Below are 12,095 nucleotides of genomic sequence, written 5' to 3'. Positions count from 1 at the left end.
CCCCCTCCTCTGGGCTCTCTTGGTACTTTACACTTACCTCACTCATGTAATTTTTTTCACATTCTATCTTGTACTCTCATTTCTGTACATTTTAGCTCCATTATCAGAGTCAGATTTTTTCTACAAGGAAAATGAGATAATGCATGTAAAGTATTTGTGCCATATCTGCTGAGTAAATGATAGCTCTTATTACTTGTGTAATGAGTGTAATTCTGGAGGAGCAGAAAATAGATCTTATTTTTAAAAAAACAAACTTCAGAAAATAACTTTGAAACAGATCTCTGTTTTGCAAAAGTCACTTGAGTTGCCTTTCTCAATTATACAACTACAAGAGACCTACTGCCTTGGGAGAAGGTAGGATGTCTTAGTCTTGAAATATCCATCCTTTCTCATTCCTCTTGAATAGAAACCTGCGGCTGGGGTTACGTAGGAAAGTTGGTGCTGAGTTGCACAACACCAGGGGGCACCATTCATACTGTAATCTGTTGTGATGGATGTAAATACTCTTTGGAGATGTGCTCCAAGGGATACTCTTCCTTCTGAATATAATATAAATGGTGTCCCTGGAATTGCACAAGGAGGCAGCCCTAGGAAGAAGAGAGGAAAGGGTCTTTGACCTTTTTTCTTTAAGTTCAAGGCTATTGGGCCACAGATGGATTGGGTGGTGCTCACTGAGATCTGTTGGCAGGAAAGAAGATGAAGGGCCCCAGAGAGGGATTTGCCATAAGAAAGTACTCTCTTTGGAGGGCTGGGCCCAACAGAGGTTTCTGAGTGACGATGCCATTGAGATACAGGGACAGAACATGCTGAATGTGTACTAAGTGAGCTGAGAAGCTGGACCTCGAGGGCAAACCTTGGTGCCTCATGCAGCCAGGGCAGGATCTGGACCAGCAATAGTACTGCCTCAGCAGTGGACTATGAAGGAGCAACAAGGACCCAGTATGGCAGAAAGAGAACTAAGAAGCCTTTGGATTGATCAGCTCCCCAGTTTTCTTTCAACCTGGCTGTTGGAAGTGGGTAATGACCTTTTGGATTGAGAAAATGTTTTGAATTCTTGAATAATTCAAGGGAGAGTGATATTGGACTTTCTGCTAATGAAGACATAGAGGTAGAACAGTTAACTGAAGAAATTAAGGAGATGTGATTAGATTTGGATTTTCAGATGGTAAAATATCTTCCTTTTCATCATCATCAGCTAGCTTTAGACACTCAGAGCGTCTGCCACCTATGTGGCACATAATGGGCAATGCATGAGACCAAGGGACCTCCGGAAGTCTATTTTCTCAATAAAATTGAGAATTCAGGTCTTTCTAGATTGAATCTGGAGTGAAACCAGAGTCCCAGTGTGAAACAGACTCCCAGGCCAACTCGAGAATGGACCTGAATCCCCACAGGGACACTGTAATCAAAATACCTTTTTGGACCACCTCCAGTAGAGGTCAGAGACACCGAGGTGAATCTGGAACTCTCCCCCTCTTTGTGTTTCACCTGCTGCTTTTTCTCAAGCATCCAAGAAGTTGAGGTTGGTGTCTCATTGGCATTTCAGGTGAATTCACTGCTCTGTGCGGTGCGTGCTCATCACATATTAATGATTGGCCAGGTAGCTGGCTGAGTGCAAAGGTTTGATGTTGAAAGAACTGGAGTAGTTCATTATCAGCTGATTCCAGACATGAGATCAGAGTAACAATTCAAGGAAATAAGTTCCTTATGATTTTATGTGCATGACTTTTCCGATTAAAAACCTAAATCTATCATTTCAGAAGAAACATTCCACTTATAATTTTATAACCAGATAAAAGTGTCCCCTAGCTTCACATTCTCTTCTGGCCCCAGTGTGGTAGTCAAGATCTTAGGCTTTGGGTCAGTCAGTGCTAGGTTTGAATCCTGTTTTTGCAACCTATTAGCTGGGTGATCTTCAGCAACTCAACATCTAAAGTATGTTTCTGGTGTATAAAAGGGGATTATAATTACACACAGTTCATAAAATGAAATGAGAAATTATATGTCAGGCACTGTGCTGAATAAATTAATAAGTGCTGAATAAATGTCACTATTAGTATTTCCTTTATCACCAAATTCCTCTCTGCTTCCTTTTTCTCCTTTCTTCGCGTTCACACATGAACCCACCGGAATCCGCTGCCCATGCTCCACACACCCTGGATGTTGTGTTAAAGATCTTCAATGGTCTCACTGCCAAGCCAATGAATACTTCTCACTGTTGCCTCTGCTTTCTCTGGAGGATTTGACATCACCAGACGCTCTCTTCTTTTTGGAATTTTCTCCCCTCTTGGTTTCCATGGCAATCCATTCTCCTGATTGTTCTGATGCATCTCAACATCTCCCAACCTTCTTAGCTGGCTTCTTCCTGTGCTGATCCGCCCTTATACGTTACCATTTGTAGATTTAATCCTTTACCTGTTTCCTTTTCACCTCGCACACTAGTCCCTTGACTTCAACTGTGATCAATAACCTAAATACCCTTACTTACATTTATATTCACACTTCTATCTATGTGAATTGTTGACATTTTACCTGATGCCTGGATTTCCCTTGGGAACCTCAACCTAGTGTATATAAAGTAGAATGTGTCCTCTGCCACCCAAAACCAGCTCCTTTTCCTGTAGTTCTTCTCCTGTTAGCAGTATTATGATTCCCCAGTCATTCAAGCAAGCTGATTTTGTCTGTGACTTCTCCTCTTCTCTCACCCCACCCCACCCCAGTATCCAACCATCCTATCATTCTACTCCTACACAGCTCTCAACTCTACCCTTTTTTTAAAAAGATTTTATTTATTTATTTGAGAGAGAATGAGATAGAGAGAGAGCATGAGAGGGGGGAGGGTCAGAGGGAGAAGCAGACTCCCTGCTCAGCAGGGAGCCCGATGTGGGACTTGATCCCGGGACTCCAGGATCATGACCTGAGCCGAAGGCAGTCGCTTAACCAACTGAGCCACCCAGGTGCCCCTCTACTCTTTCTTCTCCATCCTCACTGCCACAACTTTGATTCAGGCCATCGTTACCTCTTGCCCAAATAGTGCAGTAACATTCTAAATTTTAGCTGCCATTTTGTTTCTAAAATACAAATATCATCATGTCACTTACTTGCTAAAATCCTTTACAGACTTCACCCTCAAAACTGGACAGACCAGAGTCAGGCTGCTAGACAAAAACAGTAAGAGTAATTTTCTTTTTCAAAATGAGAGCAGATTCAAGGTCATCTCTATGGCAACCTTGTACTCACTTGTATTCTAATAGGCTTTCTTAAGTAGAAAAGAAAGAAATGGAGCTAGAACCAGCACCTTGGAATTCATGTCAGCCTGGGACTGCCCACGGGAACTGTTCACGTGAACAACATTCACCACGTGTGTTGGGGAATAAAGGTTGAGAACTGCTGGCCTGTGTTCCAATGATCACCAATTTCCAAGATTTCTTCCTCTGCTTTGCTAGTTCATATGCTTGCTGAGTTCAGTGCTCAGGGATGACAGGGGCCTGCTGGTGACTCATGATAAATAAATAGCACACGAGACTAAAAACAGACACCAGAATGATAATTTAATAATCTTCAATGAGCAACGAAACTGTCAAATAGATTAAAATATCAGTGTTATATTGAGGGATGCTTTTGCTCCTTGTTATTAAGCTGCACAGCAAGCCTAATTATAATCATAATGATTGCTTTGTGAGCCTAAGAAATTCTGTTACATATTTCTCACGGTAAGAATGAGGCTGCTGGTGGAACTGGAAATTAGGAATCTCCTGTATCTATTGCCACTGTAGGAAGAGCCTTGACATTAGACCTGGAAATAATTCAAAGTTTATCTCCAGCAAGGGCATTTCACCCCCTGGGGCAATATTGAGATGGGAAACAATCACCTTTGCTGCTTAGACTGTTGATCTGTGGTTTACAACTGAACGATCTCTCTCAGAGTTGTAACTTTTTTCTGTCAATCAAGTTACAGTCCAATTTGGGAACTTTCCTATCTCTAGGTGATTCTTCATTTCTGCTCTTATTCATTGACGTTAGGGTTTCAGTATCATGTGGGTGGTTTATTTTACAGGTTTCCAATTTCTTGGACTTACTATAGACCTTAAGTTCCAACAACAACCAGTACTGACAACCAGAATGGAGGAGTTGATCTTTCGCGGAGGTGACCGAGGGTGTCACAGAAGTGACAAATGAGTTGATTCATAAAGGATGGGTAGGGGTTTTCCAAGTGAAGTGACCCACATTTACAAAAAGACAAGAGGCTTACAAAAGCATGATATGTTCTGGGAATGCTCAGAAATTTGGTATGGTTGTTTTGATAGAGTAGGAAGTGATAAGAGAGGAAATAGGTCACAGGGTCAGTATCAGATTGGAGAGCCTCGTGTACCATGATAAGTCATGGGTATTCAACACGGCCATTATGGACCCCAATGAAAAGTCTAATGCCCATCCAACCCCAATATAAGAAAAAGCATTCCTTTCTGTTCTCTTTTACATAGTGAGCAGGGTAAGTGAGCGTGTTCATGCTTAGACAAGGTTTTTGGGAGGAAGGTTTTTGATCTTCTACAGCAGAAGCAAGCTTACCACAGAACGAGCACTGGGCATATGGCCTGGCCATAGGAGGAACTCAACAAATCCTAATTGAATGAACCGTTGGATAAATGGATGGACAGATGAATGAATGGGTGGAGAGATGGCAGATGCCTTTTTAATGGAGATAAGTAGTTTCCAAAGCTGTAGAGTTGCTAGTGGGTACTTCAATAAATATATACATCAAAGGCAGCTGTGATTTGAGGCCAAACAAGTCACAATCAGGAATGGGGATGGAGGTGGCAGCAGCCTCCAGTCCCTTGTTACCTCAGTGCTGCCTTGACTGTTTCCTCTTGGGCTCCTGGCCCATGATGCTCGGCAGTGCCCCCCCTCCACCACGCCTCAGAGAACCCACATTCACATTGCCCTGAATTGACCACACTACCTAATTTCATCTCATTTTGACCTCTGATTTCCAGACTTGCTCCTTTCTTAAAAAAGGCTTCTATCCTTTCTCTCTTGGCCAGGAATGGTCCTTTATTACAAAAATCTATATTACGAATCCTAAACTGTGTATAACTGCAAAGGTCATGGCCATTTTGGTAGAGAATTGCCGCAAAACGTTCACAATAATAAACATAAAGTGTCCTACTTCTCTAGCCCTTTTTTATTTGAGAGGATGTCAGTCTCTTTGTGTGAAAGGAATCAAGCCCCAGAGAAAAACCAGTTATTATTATTTTTTTTTTACAAAGGACAGAAAGTAAACAAATCGTTTTATTAAGCCACCGATAGAGCAATGCACTCTTTGTCTTCCAAGCTATTTTGCTGGAGTGTGTAGTGAGCATTCCAGGTATATGTTTACACTAAATTCCAGTTCAACATGAATTCAAACAAAAAGAAAGATCAAATATTTGGAATGTCTTCTGCAGATTACTTTTGTGATTAGTAGACAAAGGTGACCGTCAGCAAGCTTAATAGAAAGGAAGTCTTTCTGAAGCAACTTTGGGGAATGTTGCAGAATCAGTCCACACTCAATTCTACTAAACCCCTCAGGCATTTACTGAATACCTGCTGCATACAAGATGTCATCCTAGGCATTGGTGGGGTGGAGTACAAAGAGAAATACGGGCAGGATTAAAGCACTCTATGGCTAACATTCTATTGGAGGAGAAACTACAAGGCAGGCAGTGATAAGTTATGCGTTAGCTCTTTCTTAGCATCAAGTGAGAGAAAAATCCCATTCAAATGGACTTAAACAAACAAACAAAAATAATTAGTTCATGTAATGAAAAGGCAAGAAGTGTTGGGCTTAAATAAGGCTTGATCTAAGTACTCATTGGGACCCCAACTCTCTCCACCTTTTGGATCTGTTCTCCCAAGTGTAGGCTTCACTTGCAGAGTTTATGTGAAGGAAAGATTGCTTCCCACAGCTCCAGGTCTGTCTTCACCCAGATAGAAGTCTAACAGAAAATAGGACTTCTCTTCCAAAACAGGGTGATGTAAGTTTCAGATGTGAATTGCAGTGGCTTGGATTTGTTTGCAAGCTTCTCCCTAAACTTTTCACAATGGCCACAGGGATGCCATGTTCTAATTGTTGAAGACTGTGTGAATTGCCCAGCCCTGGGGACAAGGCTGGAGTCAGCACCTGCCAAAGCAAGTGGACCAAGGTTGAGAGAATGGATGAATCCTCAAAGGAAAAAAATCAGAGTTTTATTACCAGAAAAAGGAGAAATTATTAAAAAAAAATACAACAGAGGAATAAACATTGTATGATGGGAGGATGGGGTACAGATATATTCTGACTTTAAGGGTCTACGAAGTAGGACCAAGAAGAGAAAGAGAGTTCACATCTCTTCCTATTCTGAGAATCTGTGATTATGGGGATTGCCCTAAAACACACAGCTATTATAAATGTTGGCAGTGTGATCGAGTGCCTGAGTTCTTTCTGACTCTGATGTCAAACAGGTTGGGGTGTGAGACCCAGATCTGCCCCTCACATGACGTTGGGTTTTAAAGCCTGTTTACATGTATAATATAGGGTAATAACAGTCCTTACCTCATAAGACTTTACAAGGATTAAATGTGATGTTTATTACAACATGCACATGTTGAGACGAGATCCCCAAATCTTGAGAGAGTATATATCTTTACCACATCATCTTCCACTTCCTTTTCAGCCCACTGATGTTAGGGTTCCTCCTCACCATACCAATTAAACTTCTCTTACCAAGGCTATGAATGACCTCTTAATGGCTAAAGCCAGTGGATAATTCTCAGCCTTTATTTGATTTGCCTTCTGTATAATACTAATCCTCTTGATCACTGCTCTCTCCTTCTTGAAAATCTTTGATCAATTTTCTTCCATTACTTTTCTGTCTTTTTTTCAATAAAGATTTTAATTATTTTTTTGAGAGAGAGAGAGCAAGAGAGAGAGTACCACTGGGAGAAGAGGCAGAGGGAGAGGAAGAAGCAGACTTCCCACTGACCAGGTAGCCCGATGTGGAACTCGATCCCAGGACCCTGGGATCATGACCTGAGCTGAAGGCAGACACTTAACTGACTGAGCCACCCAGGTGCCCTCCTTATTTTTCTTTTTAAATTTTCTTCCCATCTCTATCATCTTTCCTCCTTGGTATTCTTCTCTGGATCCTCTTCCTCTGCCCACACCTTAGATTCTGGGTTTTCTGGGGGTTTCTTTGTTCTTACAGTAGGTAGAGATTATGATCATGATTGACCAGTGTCTTCTGCATAGCCTTTCTATGTTAGGGGAAATTCCCATATTTCAGTTGCAAATTTTCCAATGTAGTAGTCTGTCTCCTTTGCAATAAGGCTGCAGACACACAATCTTCCTACATCAATCAGTTCAAACTATGTGAGACTTCACGAGTCTCCTTCATTATTACTCTCCAGTTTCCCCATCTACTCAAGCTCTAAGCAACTATGAATCTACCTTCTATCTCTACAGATGTGCCTATTTCGTATATTTCATATAAATGGAATCACACAATATGTGAACTTATTTCACTGAGCATGTTTTCAAGGTTCACCTGTGTCATAGCCTATATCATACTTGATTCCTTTGTATAACCAAGGAATATTCCATTGTATATATGTATCATATTTTGTTTATCCATATATCAGTAGGCGGACATTTGGGTTATGGCAATTTCTATTATTACTACTTCTGTTTTGTTTTAGAGATAAGGAAACTAAATCTCAGGGAAGTAACCTGTCTGCTAGAAAGGGACAGAACTGAGATGCACACAAATCCAGGTGTATCTGATGCTTTAATTCCTACTCTTAACCACAACACCCCTGCCTCTGACCATGCTATACAGATTTGTAGAGGCCACATAAAAGTAGATGAAGCAGGCCCCTACAATTCTCATTGGAAATCTTCTTCAGAACATGACTGAAATTTCATCCTGAAAAGCAAGTAGATACAACTATCCAAGAAACTTCTGAAAAATAAGCGATTTTTTAAAACAGGAAAAGAGACTGTAGCTCTAACAGATTCTAAAACAATATAAATCTACAATAATTAAATATTAATAGACAGCACTTCCATAGCACTTACTATAAGCCTCTAAGAACAGTTCTAAGTGCTTTACATATATTACCTAATTTTTAATTTTATTTTGTTTTTGCTAAGTAGGCTTCCATGCCCAGCGTGGAGCCCAACATGGAGCTTGAACTCACGACCCTGAGATCAAGACCTGAGCTGAAATCAGGAGTCAGACGCTTAACTGACTGAGCCACCCAGGCGCCCCAGTATATTACCAAATTTAATCATCATAGCAACTGTGTGAGTTGCATGTACATTAGTGTCCCCATTTTGCACATGAGAAAATTGAGGTGCTGTGAGTTTAAGTAACTTGACCCACACTGCAGAGCTGGTGGGTGGTAGAGATGGTATTTGAGTTCAGGAAGTCTCACTCTAGATTTTTCGGTCTTAATCACTACCCTCCTGAGCCAAACAAACAAACATAATCAAAGCAAACAAAGAAAAGAATGGTTATCCAATATCTGGGAGGAAGGCTATTTAAGTGTCAAAGTCACGAAAGATAACGTGAAGTTAAAAAGCAATACATTGAAGTACAAAAAATGTTATTCTGAATCCTAAACAAACCAAAATGAAATGGAAAACAACAAATGAAAAGATGGTATTTATAGTATATATGTAAGATAAGAATTAATGCACATGAAAATTAACAAGAAAACTATTCAAGGACCAAATGAAGATGGGGGAAAAGGATATAAATAGATGATGATGTCCAAGAAGAAACACTTACTTGAGAAAAAATACTTAACCTCATAAATAATGGAAGAAATGCAAGTTACACCTCCGATGATTTTTTTTTCCTATCAAGTAAGAAAACTATACAATATCAAAGGAGACTATCTAGTTTTGGTTAGGGTGAAATATACTGGCGTTCTCTAACATGCTGACACAAGCATAAGCTGGTAGAAACTTTCTATCAAATCGTCCTGTGATATAAGCCAAGAACTTAAATATTCCTATCATTTGATCTCTCCTGGGAATCCAGCCTAAAGAAAGAATTAAACATATAGAAAAGACCTTATGCTCAATGGCATTCATGACAATTCAGATGAAAAGTACTGGAACCCATGTAAATACCTAACAATCAGGAAACAGTGAAACAAATTAATCAATGATACATATTATGCTACCATGGAAATTTTATTTATCCAAGAATGTAAAAAATCAGGGAAATATTCCTATTCTATTTTTAAATTAAAAAAAGCCAGAATACAAATTTATACTTATTGCAAAACGTATATAATCACAACTATTGAAGAAGTAACCTAGTAAAAGACTTAAAGCAAGACCTATCAAATGTGCTAAATCGTTAAGGAATTTTTTTCTTTCCATTTTTTGTTTTTTTGCCAGATTTTCTAATAATGAGCACTGATTCACTTTATAATGGGAAGAAATAAAAATAAACCTTGCTTTTAAAAAACAGCTAATGGGTTGTGTTATGTGTGGAGCTGAGTGCTCCCAATTACGCGGGGCCTCTCGCCTCTCGCCGACACAGCTATCTGACCCAGGGGAATGGTGTGCACCGATCTCTTTGAAGCACCAGCTCTGGAGATAATCCCGCATTGACCTGCAGGCTTGCTGATTTGCTAGCAAGGCCAGATAAGGAATTTTAAACACAGAAGGAAACTACAGAGCCACTGGCTGGTCTGCATCAGGAGAGCCCAATCAGTGCTTTTTTGTTGTTGTTGTTCCCTCTGGTCAGCGGCCCTGAAAGAAGGCGAGATTACATTGGAGCTTTTGCTCTCTGTCCAGGACGCCAGGCTCCACCACTTCAAGAGCTGAGGTGCGCAGCTCTGGCAGTTGAGGAACGCCTGGCTGGAGAGATGGAGGAAAATGACACCCTGTGGCGAAGGACACAGATACAATCTCCAAACAAAGATACTTGTTCAGCTTAACAGTTTCCTCAGTCTGAGGAGCAAATAGAAACCTCCAGGAAGAGGGAATCACAGGTGGGTAGGAGTCCAGGGGAAGGCCGAGGAGCTCGATGAATTCTTCATCCTGTTCTTCATTCTTTGCTTTGCTGGTTATTAACTGAGCATGGAGGATAAGCCGGATGTGGCCCCTCATCGGTTTTGCTTCTAGACTCATACGAGAGACAAAGAGGCAGACAATTAGGTCCAGTGCACAGAAGGCTATGGCTGTGATATCAGGGGGCATTGTCAACTAATGGAGGAAGGCTTTCTGGAGAAAGGCGACTCCAAAGTCAGTCCTCAGAAGTGGAGTTAGCTTGATGAGGGTGAAGGGGGTGGGGGAGAAGAAGGGTCTTCCAGGCTAAAGAAATGGCTAATTCCTGCAAGCAAGAGAGGTGGAGAGCATTTGAGGAAGCCTAAGATTTCTGGAATGGAAGATGGGAAGAAGGGACATGGTATCTCCCGGTTCCCCTTAGATTGAGTTGTGGAGAAAAGGAGAGGAAAAAAGAAGAAACACGGATTTGTGAAAGCCCTCCTTTTCGTCATCTCAAAGCTTTGCCCTTTTCCTTTGTCCCAGAGTGTGCTGTTCTTGGCTCTTGTACTCCTTATGCTCTTGTTTCCAGGCAGAGGAGATGAAGGGACAGAGGCAGCCCAAGTTTGAAGCCCGAGCTTGACATGGATGCTGTGGCCACAAACAGATGACATTGGCCAGCCAGGCCAAAGGTGACTCCTGCTGCCCTTAAATACGACAACTGCAATCACTTTCAGTTCCAAGGGGCCAAGGGTGAGGGCAGGGATGTCGTTCTGTCATTCTGTCTACGTTGACTGCACAGTGGGTATCCACTGATGTAATTAACAGCCTCACCGGGGACATAATATATGCAACCATGAATGGCATATATTTACTTGGTGTGAGACATTATGGAGTAGGGGGTACGACAAACAAATGTATTGAGCCCTCATTACGTGATAGGCACTATGTCAAGTGCTGGGGAGAAAAGATGAGAAAAACCTATCTAAAGTAGATCAGGGTCTATCAGCTTGTGTATACGCATAGTTGAAAGAGAATCAGATGGGAAATGAGTATTAAAATACAATTTAAGGGGCGCCTGGGTGGCTCGGTCGGTTAAGCATCTGCCTTCGGCTCAGGTCATGATCCCAGGGTCCTGGGATCGAGTCCCTCATCAGGCCCCTGGCTCAGTGGAGGGAGGGTGGGCGGCTGCTTCTCCCTCTCCTCTGCCTGCCACTCCCCCTGCTTGTGATTGCTCTCTGTCAAATAAATAAAATCTTTGAAAAAAAATACAATTTAAAAATAAATGCTTAATTATCTTGCGAACCTATTAAGATAGATCCATTGGCCCTCTGCCCTTTTGTACAACTCATTTAAGAACTGAATTGAATAACAGGTGAGTATCTCACAGCTCCTTCACAGATGGGAAAACTCACAAAAATAGGATATGATCAGAAAACCATGAATTCAGAGAGCCCTTTGAACTTGGACCGTACTCATTCAACTTGAGCCCTTGGGCAGTTTACTTCCCTTTCTGGTCTTCAACCTCCTCATCTAAAACAAGTAACAGTGGCTGTGTCTGGAAGATAATGTTAGTGGCCTACCCAATGACAGTGTCCTCTTCTTGTTGTTCTTGAGGCTCTCCCAGTTTTGTTTTCAGAAGAGAGGTGCCTAACCTAGGTGATGGCTCATGAGTGGCTTATGGCAGAAATTGGTAAACATTTCTGCAGAAGGGCAGATAGTAAATAATTAGACTTGGCAGACCCTTGACTCTGCCACAACTCTGCCGCTGTTGCATGAAAACAGCCAGAGACGGTACATAAATGAATGCGTGTGGCTGTGTTGAGACCACACTTTATTTACAAAAACAGGCCGTGGTCCAGATTTGGTTGTTGTTTGCCCATCTGTAGTCTAAGGGCACCTGACAGTTCTATTCTGATTTTCTCCAGCTCCTCTGCAACTAAAGGTATCCATGCGATCCAGTTTTGGCCAATGATACCTATGTAGAAGTCTCATGAGCAGGTTTCTAGGAAAGTTTCTGCTTTCCTGATAAAATGGAGACTAATGTGGCCGGCCCTGTACTTCCCTCTTGATTCTA

At 41.5% G+C, this 12,095-nt stretch overlaps 1 long non-coding RNA gene across 1 annotated transcript in view; it reads right to left on the bottom strand.

The window, feature by feature from the left end:
• Nucleotides 1-10,115: 10,115 nt before the first annotated feature.
• The window catches only part of LOC110577218, a 32,297-nt gene continuing 30,317 nt past the window's right edge, over nucleotides 10,116-12,095 (bottom strand). Inside the window, exon 3 of the long non-coding RNA XR_002480107.1 lies at nucleotides 10,116-10,155. This is a non-coding gene — a long non-coding RNA (uncharacterized LOC110577218). The remainder of the gene's footprint in view (nucleotides 10,156-12,095) is intronic.

Source organism: Neomonachus schauinslandi, chromosome 11, assembly GCF_002201575.2.
Source record: "Neomonachus schauinslandi chromosome 11, ASM220157v2, whole genome shotgun sequence".
NCBI classification, from domain to species: domain Eukaryota; kingdom Metazoa; phylum Chordata; class Mammalia; order Carnivora; family Phocidae; genus Neomonachus; species Neomonachus schauinslandi.
This window is presented reverse-complemented; position numbering and strand designations above follow the sequence as displayed.